This window comes from Ovis canadensis, chromosome 14, assembly GCF_042477335.2.
Source record: "Ovis canadensis isolate MfBH-ARS-UI-01 breed Bighorn chromosome 14, ARS-UI_OviCan_v2, whole genome shotgun sequence".
Classification (NCBI taxonomy): Eukaryota; Metazoa; Chordata; class Mammalia; order Artiodactyla; family Bovidae; genus Ovis; species Ovis canadensis.
In genome coordinates this window covers 36,439,257-36,454,315 of record NC_091258.1, presented here as the reverse complement: position 1 = coordinate 36,454,315, position 15,059 = coordinate 36,439,257, and positions in this window count along the sequence as shown.

Sequence of the window (15,059 nt, the reverse complement as noted above, 5' to 3'; positions counted from 1 at the left end):
CTGTCTTACTCTTATCTGGGGGAATTTGGTGCTGGTGGGACCTTGCTTCTTTCTTCTCCTTCTTCTGGCTTGTCACAGCATGGACCAGCCAGAAGAAGGAGAAGCATGGCACCAGAACGGACCAGATATGGTATATTGGGTTGGCCAGTGAGTTTCTTCAGGTCTTTCCATTGCCTCATCTGGAAAAACCCAAATGAACTTATCGGTCAAGCCAGTACCTTGCTGGCTTTCTGCTTCATCAAATTGTTTGCTGATGTTGAGCTCCAGGCATTAGTCTAAGTGCTAAAGACACAGTGGGGAGCCAACAGCCCAGTACCCTGCCTCTGGGAGCTGATATTCTAGTGGGGACAGATGTAGAGAGATACACAATGGCTTGCCGAGAATGAGGGGTGCTATAAGAGAAGTAGAGCCATACGGGGCTCCTGCCTGCGGCCTGCTTCAGCAGGGAGGGTGAAGTTCTCTCCGAGCAGGGGATGGCCCAGCACACATATACTCTCTGAGCCTCGGTCTCTTCATCTGGATGACTGTGTGACAGGAAGAACTGAGCAAGATGCTCGCTCTGGTCACCTTGTCTGCAGACAAGGTGCCGGGATGTCCACCGCTAGGCAGCCCAGGGGCTGGCACGAGGCAGGTACCTGGCTCCTCAGGACCAGCCCTGAGCAGAGCTCTTTTTTTATTCAGGCCAAAGGTGCAATTAACAGCCTCCGCTTGGGCCTCGCCCAGCCCCAGGGCCTCTGCTCAGCCTGACTGACCGGCAGGAGGGAGGAGACCCTCCCAGGGCCCCTCAGTTCCCTGCCAGGGCTATTTTGGTGGCTGTTATTTGGGCAAGGAGTGGGCTAGTGGCTTGTGGGAGGGAGGGGAGGAGGCAAGATGCTAAAAATACCGAGGCCAGACTGAGGTGACCGGTCTCTACCCTCTCGCGGGCCTGGCCTCCCTTCCTGGGTGAGAAGGGCCTGGTCTTTCCTGGGGGGCGGGCTGCTGAAGGCTCAAACCCGCCCAGGAGCCCTTTGGTTTTGGATAATGTTAGTCACGGTTTCCATTAGTAGAGAGGTTGCGGGGAAGGCGGTTAAGTGACCTGTGGAGGTCACATGGCTGTAGGTGGAGGACAGATGTATGAATAGTTGAGAAACAACTGTAATTGGAACAAAGGCCTGCCTGGCCAGAGTGGCGTCCTGCTGAGGAGGTGGTTGGGCAGAAGTCTGCATGACGGCGTCACCTCCCCAGGCCCCACCAACCCTTTTCTTGTTGCAGGAAGACCCAAGCCCCCACCCCCACTGCCTGTATCCCTTCTCCATACACATAATCCCACAGACCGGGACCACCTCCTTCAAGAGGGTTAAAGTGAGGACACAGTCAGCTGAGATCACACTCTGTTCTCTGCTTTCTCACCTGCTAAACCAGTAAGCCCAGGACACCAGGAGGGAGAAGACTCTTCTGAATCCTGGTTTGGTTGTATGTTGACCTTGGGTGACCTTGGACACATCACCCAGCTTCCCAGGCCTCAGATCTTTGGCTCTGACCGCCTTGCAAACAGCTTATTTGGGTGACTTTCCATGGCTTCTACCAGATGAGAACTCCAGCGGAACTGTGGGTTCTTCAGCTTGAAGGTCAAGGTCTCCTGCATAGTGAGGCCATCTCTACCTGGGGAGAGAGGATCCATGGGGGGAGGGAACCTAAGTGAACCTTGATGTTTGGATCTAATCATTCATTCATTTTCTCATCTGTTCCATTCTTTAGTTATGCCTTCAGGATTTTTTGAGGAAGCACCACCTACATTCAGGCATTCATCTAAATAGTAGCAATTCAGTGGGGAGCAAATTTACACCCTAAATCCTTATAGAACTTACTCTGTAGAAGGAATAGACGGCCAGTGCACTAGGGGGTGAAGCAGTGTGTTCAGAGGCGATGGGGGCCAAGAGGAAAAAGAAAGCAGATTAAACAAAGAGGAAGTGTGTGTGTATGCGTGTGTGTGTGCGTCGCCTTATCATTATTTAGTCGCTAAGTTGTGTCTGACTTTTGTGACCCCAAGGACTATAGCCCTAGACTGCCCAGCTCTTCTGTCTATGAGATTTCCCAGGCAAGAACACTGGAATAGGTTGCCATTTTTTCTCCAGGAAATTCTCCCGACCCAGGGATTGAACCCCCATCTCCTGTATTGGCAGGTGGATTCTTTACCACTGAGCCACCAGGGAAGCCATCATATGTGTGTGTGTGTGCGTGTATATAAATAAGTATGTTTGTGTGCACATCTGTATATGGGCATATATGCATGTATGTGTGTGAATGTTTAATGTGTATATGGATGAATGTGTATATATATATGTGTGTAATGTGTGCTGAAATGTATTTCAACAATACGTGAACCATGAACTTCCAGTTGTTCAAGCTGGTTTTAGAAAAGGCAGAGGAACCAGAGATCAAATTGCCAACATCCACTGGATCATCGAAAAAGTAAGAGAATTACAGTAAAACATCTATTTCTGCTTTATTGACTATGCCAAAGTCTTTGACTGTGTGGATCATAATAAACTGTGGGAAATTCTGAAAGAGGTGGGAATACCAGACCATCTGACCTGCCTTTTGAGAAATCTGTAAGAAGGTCAGGAAGTAACAGTTAGAACTGGACATGGAACAACAGACTGGTTCCAAATAGGAAAAGGAGTGGGTCAAGGCTGTATATTGTCACCCTGCTTATTTAACTTATATGCAGAGTACATCATGAGAAATGCTGGGCTGGATGAACCACAAGCTGGAATCAAGATTGCCAGGATAAATATCAATAACCTCAGATATGCAGATGACACCACCCTTATGGCAGAAAGTGAAGAAGAACTAAAAAGCCTCTTGATGAAAGTGAAAGAGGAGAGTGAAAAAGTTGGCTTAAAGATCAACATTCAGAAAACAAAGATCGTGGCATCTGGTCCTGTCACTGCATGGAAAATAGATGGGGAAACAGTGGAAACAGTGGCTGACTTTATTTTGGGGGGCTCCAAAATCACTGCAGATGGTGATTGCAGCCATGAAATTAAAAGACGCTAGTCCTTGGAAGAAAAGTTGTGACCAACCTAGATAGCATATTCAAAAGCAGAGACATTACTTTGCTAATAAAGGATCATCTAGCCTAAGCTATGGTTTTTCTAGTGGTCATGTATGGATGGGAGAGTTGGACTGTGAAGAAGGCTGCACACTGAAGAATTGATGCTTTTGAACTGTGGTGTTGGAGAAGACTCTTGAGAGTCCCTTGGACTGCAAGGAGATCCAACCAGTCCATCCGGAAGGAAATCAGTCTCATTGAAAGGACTGATGCTGAAGCTGAAACTCCTATACTTTGGCCACCTGATGCAACGAACTGACTCATTTGGAAAGACCCTGATGCCAGGAAAGATTGAAGGCGGAAGGACAAGGGGACGACAGAGGATGAGATGGCTGGATGGCATCACTGACTCAATGGACATGAGTTTGAGTAAACTCCGGGAGTTGGTGATGGACAGGGAGGCCTGGTGTGCTGCAGTCCATGGGGTCACAAAGAGTCGGACACGACTGAGCAATTGAATTGAACTGAACTGAATGTGTGTATATGTATATGTGTTTATGTATGCACACGTGTGTGCTTGTGTCTCTCTGTGTATGCATGCTTGCATTCGAGTGTTTCTATGTGTGTATGCACATATACATGTACATGTGTTTCTCCATGTGTACATGTGTGTGCGTGCACGAGTGTGTTTATGTGTATATGCATGCATGTGCGACATATATGTGTGTCTCTCTGTGTGTACATCAATGTATAGACATATGCATGTGTGGTGTGTGTGTGTGTGTGTGTGTGTGTGTGTGCATGTGTGAGACTGTGTAGGGGGCTGGGAATGGAGATCAGGAAAACTCATGTTTGAAGCAGGACTAAAAGGTGGTGAGTGTATGAACCATTCAGACACCTGGGGGAAGAACACCCCAGCAGAGAGTGTGAAGCACAGAGGTGCTGAGGGATCCTGGAGGATACAGAAGGAGAGCCCTAGGTCCACCCCAGTGCCATGGGTCATGGGGACAGAGGCAGCTCCTTCATTCTCTCGCCCATCACAGCACCCTCTCCCCAGGGCGGACCTTGCTCCCCTCTGCGCCCCTGGTGAACCTTCACCCTACAATTACCATCCTCTGCCCAGGGCTATTTCCTGCAGACTTGTAAATAGAACCTCTTTCAGCTCCACACACATTATGGTTTGTCTAAAACGGTGTCAAAGGAGCCAATTTTCCTGAACGGGGACCATTGACAAGAGGTGAAGTTTACAGAGGGTTCCCGCAGGACCTGGGCCTGAGAAGTCAAAAACAAGGATCCAGTGGTGACGCAATCGCCCGGCAAAACCAGCTTGAACAGAGGGGCAGACTTCGGGCATCTCTAGGGTGGATTTTCTTGGGGACGTGGTAAATAAGATGGTTAGGGCACAACCTGACCAGCTTTATTAGGGAGAGGCCCCAGCTCAGACTCCAGGCGTGGGAGGGTCTAGGCGCTGGTCCTGGCCTCTCTGCTATGTTTCCATGGACCTGCTTACCCTTTGTGATCAGAAGTCAGTGAACTTAACTAGCCAGCTGTGATAGGTTGCGGTCATCTTGCAGAAGGGAAGGAGGTTGATGATTGGAGAGAGGAAAGAAATATGAGGAAAGGTGAGACAGTTCTAAGGACCCTTCCCCACTCCACCCCCTCAAGCAGCCATTCGTGACCCAGAAGGCTGCAGGCCCATATGATGTAGGTGAATTGAACAATAGCATCCACTCTGGGCAGAAGCACTCCCCAGGTATGAGACTTGGTTGAGTGGAAGGCAGGCTGGACTAGGGTCCCCCTGGGACATGAGGGTAGTGATCTCCATCCTATTGAGGAAGAAACTGAAGTCCAGAAGGGTGTCGCACATTTCGTACTCAAAGTCACACATCTGATAAGTGGCAAAAACAGGATTTGAACTCTGATTGGCCTCATCCCTAAGCCAGTGAGCCTTCCACACTTGGGAAGCCTCCCAGTCCTGACTCTGCTCTGCCTTAGCAAATCCTGAGAACAGCTCTCTGAGCAGGAACGTTTACTGACCATGACCTTCCCATGGCCCCGGAGGAGCGTCCCATGCCAGCTCTGCAGCTGCTGGCCGTTTCCAGGGGCCAAGCCTGAGCCCTACAAGGCAGATGCTGCCCGTTTTGGCCCAGGTTCCTGTCTCACTTATGCTTCTATGAATAAAGGTTCAGAGAGCATTTTAGGAACCAAAACCACCTAGTAATCTTCCCTGACTTAAAAAAAAAAATGTTCAAGGAACATCCTAACTAGAAAAGCATACTCACTTGGATTATATAAAGATGACGCAGGAAACAGTTTCAGCCTTGGGTTCTGGATCCAGATTTACCTCTGAGTCATTTAACTTCTCTGAGCCTGACTTTCATCATTTATCAAATGAGGAAGATGTTAATATCTACCCTTGTTTATATCCCATTCACCTCACGGAATGTGCATTTAACGTCTCTGAGCCTGAGTTTCATCATTTACCAAATGAGGAAGCTGTTAATATCTATCCCTGTTTATATCCCATTCAGCTCAAGGAGTAGTTGTTGAGAAATGGGGCAGCGTGGTTAAGATCACAGGTTTTAGGGTCAAACACAGGTGGATCTGAACTCTTAGCCTTACCATTTCTATCTGTGTGGGCTATGGCATCTTTGAGTCCCTTCTCTGAGTCTCAGTTTTCTGAGCTGCAAGATGGAATTAAAAATCCTTCCCCAGACTCTCTTCTAAAATGAGTTTGAGGCACCTGAAAAGCAGGAGCAAGGGAGTGAAATCTATCAAAGGATTTTCCTTCTCTCCCTGGGGATTTTTAGTTGTTAAAAGATTTATCTATCTTTCTATCTATACATATATGTGTATGTGTATATATATATATAGTAAAGTCATGATTCACATACAAATATAAAGTGAACATGTGTCAAAGATTTTATTTAACTCATTAATTAATGAGGCAACAAGCACGACGTTACAGCTGTTCAAAAGAGAGCTCAAAGCACCCACATATACAGGCAGCTGAGAAAGCTGGAAATGAAACTACAAATAGACACGGAAACAATCCATTCAGCCGGCATTTATCAATTGCATTGCAACCAAACAAAACTCATTTGCATTCCAATGGATGAGAAGCATTTGAATTCTTATCTGTTTTCCACAACTTTCAGAGATATAAAATAGCTCAAAGACTAAGAAATGTGGAGGTCATCCATAAGGAGGAACGAAACAGCACACACAACCATTTATTTCCTGCTCATTTCCAAACCTTTTACAAATTTTTCAGACATGGTTCTGATGCCCTTCCTCCACGGCTCCCCACCACCTCCAAACCAGAGAGCACACACACACACACAAAAGTGTTGCTTGAGCCATTGGAATCAAGGTGGCAGGGGAGTTTCTTCTTAGGTATCAACTTCAGTTCATCAGTAGCCGCTGCTTACAGAGATGTTTGGAGGGGATTCAGAGCCTGTTCAGCATGGGAGAGAGTGAGTCCGGCTTGGAGGTGAGTGGTACTCAGAACTCTCCCATAAACCGCCCTCTGTGGATCCTCTCTGCTCTTCCCTTTCCACCTGGCTGGACTAAAAAGGTCCCCGGGGTAACATGGAGAGTCAGGTACTGTAAAGGGCAGACCCACAAAAAGGAAGGTGCCTGAGTTCTGGAGTGCAAGAGAAATTTCCTGTCAGGATACTGGACACAAGTGAGAAACAGATTCTTTTCTTTGGTAAACTGCCGAGATTTTGAAGTTTGTCTGTTTTACAGCTGGCATTACATTGTATAGACTTCGCCTATCTGGATTTGAAATTTTGCTAACTTTCTCTGTGATCTTGAAAAAGTGACTTCATGTCTCTGAATCTTGGATTCTGCAAATGCGCAAAATGAGGATTAGGATATAACCATCACAAATTAGATGGGAGATCAAGTAAGAGAGTGTGTATGGCAGGAGTCCATGTCCCCTTTCAGGGGAACAGTTAAGATCAAAAGCATCTTTTCTCCTGGGTTGTACACAGACAGATCTTTTGACAGTCGATGTGATAGTCTCTATGAAAGGAGCCAGGGTCAAGTAGGAGCAGAAAAAGAGAAATGAAATGGTAGCACAATAATGATGGTGGAGGGGTAAGGATGGTAGTAGCCCCCAGTGGGCTGCAGCAAAGCCATGTTAATGGGAAAAATGGCCCCTCCTCCACATGGAAGCAAACAGAACCGACTCCAAAGAAGATGAATACCATCATGATCGGGTGTACCAGCCTTGCAGGTAATCTAGAAAGAACACTGCTACACGTCTCTTGGATGCAGAGGCTGAAGTGGAATCCACACTCAGTCATGAGCTTAACCTCATCCCTAGCTTCCTTTTGAGGCTTGCAATGGCTAAGCTGAGAGAGTCCTCACAGGGGTCTATTAAGGACGCAGAAAGCATGGAACCTCTTTCCCTTGGTCCTGCAGGAAGCAGAGTATCTTGAGGACCGATAATGGTTACCATTCTTCAGAACTTGAAAATACCTGCCAATGGAGAAATGTGGAATGTATAAAAAGTGTTTTTAAAAGAAAGAAAATAATCAGGAGGAGAAAGGTCACCCATGGTGTTGTGGGATGGAAAAAGAATCAGGGAGTCATCTCAGTGAAGTCCAGGTTTGCAAGGACCTTCACAGAACAAGGGAATAAGTTATGGTTCTGACCAATCCCTCAAGTACATCTCTCTCTTTTCGCCCCAGTGCTTGCATGCATGCCGTCACTGCAGTCGTGTCTGACTCTTTGTGACCCTGTGGACTGTAGCCCTCCAGGCTCCTCTGTCCATGGGATTCTCCAGGCAAGCATTCTAACGTGGCTTGCCATGCTCTCCCCCAGGATCTTCCTGACCCAGGGATTGAATCTGCATCTCCTATGTCTCCTGCATCGGCAGGCATTTCTTTACCACTAGCACTGCCTGGGAAGCCCACCTTCTAGGTGCAGCCCCCTCGTATCATCCTGTGAAAGTGATAGTGAACCTCCAATACCCCCTGGTGTTTTCCCGAGTCACCGGTCTCACAGGCCTCCAGCTGGGATGCTTGCTTCTCACGGGAAGGTGGGGTGGAGCTCTCTAGGCAGAAGGTAGAGTCTCTCTTCTGCAAACTGCATGCCCACCCACAGACACTGGGACGCACATCACCGCTGTGAGCAGGTTTACAGGCAGAGACTGCTTCTTGGGATGGAAGCTCAACAGCTCCAAACACATCTGTCATCTTCTCGACCTCACTGGCTGTTGGAAAGAATTTGAGAACTATGATTTTTTTTTTAATTTAAACCTTCAGAATGCTTCACTGTTAAGCTTGGAAAACTTTGAAGTGGAAGCATACTTGGCACTCAGCATGGTCTTTTACATAGGTGGGTCTGAAACTTGTACTCCAGCCATTGAGACATCCACGTTTTCTATTAGCCTTCCTTGCTGACTGTAATCAGTCTCTGGAGAGACTCTGCCATCTCCCCTGTGTGAGTTGCTGAGAGAGGCCTGGGATTTGGAGTGACTTAGACTGGGATTTGCATTCTACACCTAAATTTTTTTTAACCTGTCTGACTTTGAGCAAGGTTCTCTAACTTTCTGTGCCAGAGTTATTTGTTGTATAAAAAGGAGATCACAAAAATTGTAACCCCTACCTTACTAAGTGTATCGGTCAGGACAGGCTGGTCATGCTGTGTAACAAACAACTTCAAATTTTCAGTGCTTTGAAACAAGAAAGATGCATTTGCTCACACATACTCATGTTTATCCCATTGGCACAGAGTCCATGTCATCTTCATTCAGCCAGGCTGGTACCACTATCTGGAATATCCCTGGTCATTATAACAGGGAGAAGTGAAAGTGCAGAAGTGTGAATTAATCTGAAATGTTTCTACTCAGAAGTGCCACATCAATTGATCTGGGAAAGTCATAGAGCCACACTCAACTTTAAGGAGAAGAAAGTGTAATCCCTCTGTGCCTGGAAGGGGAGAGAAACTGGACATTTTTTCCAGCAGGACTGATATATACTATACAAAGTTGGAGAGGGCACATGTGAGAGAAACCTATAGATTGTGGAAGACTTGGGAATGTAAAGAGTTTTTACAGGATTACTCTTTTCACTGGGGTGACCATCTTCTAACTGAGAAGCGCCACACTTTCCAACGCCATGTCTGCTTCTGTGGTTACATTCACACTGGTATCAACAACTATAATCACTGAGGGCTTAGGAGAAAAGGAACAGAGAGAGACTTAGCATGAAAAGATGCAGAGACAACTCTGGCATCTATGCCAGCAGGAGTCCCACCCCAAGCTCTGTAGGACCAGTTCTGCCATTTGATTTGATGTTATGGGGTTTCTGTCCTTGTACACTGGTCTCCAAGGAGTCTATTAGCCACTCTACAGTCCTTCATTAATATGTTTTTGCTTATATTACCATCATAGTTTTCTGCTGTTTGCAACATACCTATAAATATCAGAGGGATATTAAAATAAAAATAATCTGTGTTGAACCTAATCCCCCTCTTTGAAAGGAAAGGATTGGGTACATAGCATATATAAGCACTAACCCAGTGGGACTCATTTTAAAATGAAAGATGGAGGCTGTGACAGGAGATGGAACCTCCAGGGTCCCGCAGTGGGAGAGTAACGGAGTCCAGGGAGGGAGGCAGATGCTGCACCTTTAGGCCCCCAGGGCCTTCCAGTGAAGTGGCCCCGCTGGAGCTGAGCTGGCCTTCTCTGGGCCTGCGTGTGGCAGGTAGGGAGGCGATGAGGCTTGAATGGGAGCTAATAATAGAACCGAGTGAAAAGTCTGAAAGGCTTCTCCAACGGCTCAGTGGTAAAGAATCCGCCTGCAATTCAGGAAGCACAGGAGAGGTGGGTTCAATCCCCGTGCTGGGAGGAGCCCCTGGAGGGGGAAATGGCAACCCACTCCTGTATTCTTGTCTGGAAAATTCCATGGATTGAGGAGCCTCCAGGCTACCGTCCACGGGGTTGCAAAGAGTCGAACACAACTGTGCGCCTGGGCACATGTGCATGCGTGAAAACTCTGCACCCTGTGACCCCCTCCCCCCACCGAGCATCCTGGCAAGGGGCACTCCCAGGACTGGCCACCAGGATTCCTGGCATGGGCCCAAGAACAAGCAGGGGTTGGGGCAGCAGCCCTTGCCCCCGGAGCCACCAGACAATCACTCCGCAGTCCACAGCCCTCCCGTAAACAAGCTGTTGTGCCTGAAAGAACATGATAATAGCAGCCCCTGCCATTCTGCCCTCTCTCTGTGTCGGGGAAGGTCTGCAATTACTGTCTTAACCGACGCAGATATGGCTGGCGGAGGGCAGACATTTCCTGAAGCTGTATACAATTTTTGCAAACTTTTCTCTCATCTCCTCTTCTAGAGCTGGAGGTTCAAGCTCCCTCCCTCCAGCGCCATCCTTTAAACTTCTCTTGCAAGGGCAATGGCGAGGCATGATCCAGGGAACAGAACTTCAGGGCCTTCTTTGCCCACAACTCATATCCATGGCTGCGGCTGAGGCTGGGGGTAGGGGTAGGGGAGAGACAGTGCAGAAAAGTCCCTGTTTAATGATCTCTACCCAGACCTTCACTGTGCCTGGAATATCTCCATCGGAGACTCAGTCCTTTGGTAAAGCATTGCTCTCATAAAGTACCTGCTAGACTATGTTTATCTCTAGAGGATACCAAAGGGACTTCAGAGAAAGTCAATGGTTCAGATGCCTAAAACAGAGCATATTCAAAAGTAGATAAATGCTGGCAAGGGTGTGGAGAAAAGGAAATCCTCCTACACGGTTGGTGGGAATGTAAGTTGGTGCAACTACTATGGAAAACAGTATGGAGGTTCCTTAAAAGACTAAAAATGGACTTATGATCCAGCAACCCCACTCCTGGGCAAGTATCTGGAGGAAACTATAATAATTCAAAAGACACATGCACCCCAAAGCTCTCAATATCACTATTTACAATAGTCAAAACATGGAACCAACCTAAATGTCCATCGAAGAGAAATGGATAAAGAAGATGTGGAATATTTCTCAGCCATAAAGAAGAAAGAAATAATGCCATTTTGCAGCAACATGGACAGACCTAGAAATTATCATACTGAGTGAAGTAAGTCAAATGACAAATGTCATCTTACACTTACATGTGGAAACTAAAAAAGTTAGACACGTGAGCTTATTTACGAAACAGAAATGAACTCAGAGGCATAGAAAACTTATGGTTACCAAGAGGGGTGGGGGTGGCAAAAATGAAGAGTTTGGGACTGACGTATACACACCACTATATATAAAATATTTAACCAACAAAGACCTACTATATAGCAGAAGGAACTATATTCAATATCTTGTTCCAACCTATAATGGAAAATAATCTGAAAAAAGAATATATTAATATATATGTGTGTGTGTTTATAACTAAATCACTTGGCTCTACCTATAAACCTAAACCTAACACAACATTGTAAATCAACTACAATTCAATTAAAAAAAAAAGTTGATCTGCCCAGCCCTGATCTGAGTGACAGTGTTGAGTGGTCTGGGTAAGTCAGACCTGAGTCTCTAAACTGAGATTTGGCACCCACTGCTTACTGTCAGCCCTGCAGGCCCAGAAATAATTGTCAAGGACAAGGAGAGAAACTGGGAAATAGAGAAGGAACCAAAGAGATTCTGGGCTTTAGAAATGTACTGCTAGGGCCTGAACTAGGCCTAGTGTTAGCCATCAAATCTTTTTGTGCCTTAGCTTTCTCATCTGCAATATGGCGATGATAACTCCACGAAGCAGGTCAAGTCTGGTTATCTTGCAGTAACAAGCAACCCCAAAGCTGCCAACAACACAGGTGTGTTTCTCACTTATACTACAAGTCCACTGTGTGCCATCGAGGAGTTTCTGCTCATCTTGTTCAGAGCGGCTACCAACCCAAATGTTGCTGGGTGATAACAGGAGGGAGAAAGAACGACAGAGATCTTCAGCCAGCAATCATGCTCTGGCCTGTAAATAGCACACATCTGCCCTGTTCATACTCAAAGGCCAGATGTAGGCTCCTGATCCTTCCAGTTAAACGAAGAGCAGTCCACGTGTTCTGGAGAGAGGAAGCCAGAAATATTTGGTGACTAGCATTAATGCCAAGTCAGTAATCACAGAGGGTTTCCCAGGTAGCTCGGTGGTTAAAGAATTCACCTGCCACGCAGGAAACACGGGTTCAATCCCTGAGTTGGGGAGATCCCCTGGAGAAGGAAGTGAGGGCCCACTCCGGTATTCTTGCCTGGGTAATCCCATGGACAGAGGAGCCTGGTGGGCTATAGTCCAGGGAGTTGGAAAGAGTCGGACAGGACTTAGTGATTAAATGATGCAAATAATCATATAGCGTATTTCTAGAGTTGTTGAGAGAATGAAAGGAATTCAATTTATAAGTTCTATGTAAATATAGACTGTTCACATTACAATAATAATGGTGGTGGTACTGTTTATTAATAGTCAGGATATTAAAGAAGGACCCAAGTAAACTGTCAATGAAGGAAAAATCACAATTCTAAATGCTTATTAAAGTGACATTGGAAAATTTGATGTCATGTCAAGAAGAGCCAAATCTTGGCTGTGCCGCTAATTTGCTGTGTGATCTTAGGAAATATGCTGTTCATCTCTAAGTTTCCAATTCCTTTTTGTACAATAGCAGTCTTGAATTCATTATTCAAGAATGAACTTGGGAGGCGGGTAGGGTATAAATAAAAGGAGACTGGGGCTGGCTTTAGCTCACCCTCACTGGCTGGGGTGGCATGTACCCGTTGGTGCTGAGCTCAGGAAAATCCTTGACATTGGAGCTGTCTGTGTCAGGCTTATGAATCTCAATCCCTAAATTATGGGTGACAGTGGCTTCTTAAAGAGGAAATGAATTGTTGCAACACAATCCAGCCATGTTGTATCGATATGATTAGCTAGTTATCCATGGAGTGCAGTAATTTGCTTTGATTTTTAAGTATCCGTTAGCAGCCAAGTCCTAATGAGGCGGCTCTAAATTGATTAGATACTCCAAGATACAGCACGGTTCACAGATTGTTTCAGAAAACTGTCAAGATCCTGAGACTGGCATTTCATTGGATTTAATGATTGCTGGAGAAGGTGTGTATCCCAGCCAGATACAATCACATTTGTCAGCATGATCCTTTTAAGCACAATTCAATTAAAGTGTTATTCTCTAATTTTATTAGAACCAGAGCCCAGAGCTAATGCAAACGCCCGATATTGCATCAGGAGGGGAGTGTGCACAATTTAATTTCCCTAATTGGAGTTTAGTGATCTAACATGCTTTTCATATCTTAATTCTTGGGATAATCTCTGGGTTTTGCACCTGCTACGATTCCTTTCATGGAGATGAGAAATCAGAGGCAACCGTTATGCCTGGCGTGGAATCACTGGGTCACATCTGCCTCATTGAAAAGAATTTGCACATCTGGATCCTTTGTTTTTATCTGACCCTTTCCCACTGATCTTGGCCTTGACTTTGATAAAGAGTGTCTCTAACCCAGATATGAACAGCGTTTCCTACCAGGCTGACGGTCTTAGTATGAGGGTAGTGGAAAGAATGTGGGCTCATTTCGGCTCTCAGCTCTATCTCACACACACGCATAAATGCACTTGATCAATACTTGGGTGGATGCCTGCTATGTGCCGGATACTGCATCACGGGCCGAGGGTACAAACATGAACAAATCAGGCGTGGCCTCTGACATCATGGAACTTACAGCCTGCTGGGGAGAGGGTCACAAATAGTAATCACATGAATATCAAAACAACCACCACTGTAAAATAAGATGTGGAGGGAAGGAGCCATGTAAGAAAGAGACCTTGTCCCACTGAAGGGTGAGTGTAGGGAGAACCTCCAAAGAGAGTGCCATGAAGCCCTCATGAAGGACCCTCCTTCAGGCTGCAAGGGCCCTCCCCCTGGCCCCAAACAAGTCCCAGCCTTCAGGTCTTGGGAGGGGCCTCAAGGTAGGAAGACGCTTGGAACATCTGTGAAGCACAGAGTTGGCTATTCAGTTTAAATGACTTAGAAAGTGTCAACAAATTAGTTTAGAGCAGTAGCTGGGGGCCAGATCACGTAGGATCTTAACGGGTCTCAGTTGACATCTGTTGTCCCGATGCCTCAATGTGAGCAATGAATTATAAGGTCACCACTTACAAGTCAAAATGGAGAGGGGTGTTTTACTGCTAACGTCATCTAGAATTGCTGATTTGTTGTTGTTTGTCATTTAGCCGCTAAGCCATGTCCGACTCTTTTGTGACTACATGAACTGCAGCCCTCCAGGCTCCTCTGTCCATGGGATTTCCCAGGCAAGAATACTGGAGTGGGTTGCCATTTCCTTCTCCAGCAGGGTCTTCCCAACCCAGGGATCAAACCCACATCTCCTGCATTGTAAGTAGATTCTTTACTGCTGAGCCACCAGGGAGGCCCCAGAATTGCTGATGCATGGAGCTAAAAAAAAAAGACTATAAGAAAAATAGCTAAAATGTATTAAGCTCTGTGTGCTCAGCCATTATCACTGGATGTTTTCAGTGGCCATGGGAGGACACTGTGATCATGTCCTTTCTATGGGTGGGAACCTGGGCCTCAGAGAGGCAGGTGCCTGTGCAGGGTCATCAGCTAGTGAGGAACAGGGCAGGAGTTAAACCTTGCCTTGCTGATCTGTAAGCACCAGAGTGAACTGCTTGTTTTCATAAACCTCTCCTCATCCCCAGTCCTGAGTGCATAGCCTGCTAGAAAGGCAGGTACCAGAGCCTCCTCCAGGCCACACTGAGTGTCCAGAGCCCTGTGGATGCCACACCTCCCCTCCTCCCCCAGCTCTAGACTGGCATAAGCCAGTCCACCTCCAGCCAGGATTCAATGCAGGACTTCTAGGACCAGGCCTGGTTACGTCAGGTTTCGTTGGACTCTGTGGGGAAATAGCACCCCAGCAGTGGTCATGGTGGCCTTCCTGGTGGCTCAGCTGGTAAAGAATCTGCCTGCAACGCAGGAGACCTGGGCTTGATCCCTGGGTTGGCAAGATCCCCTGGAG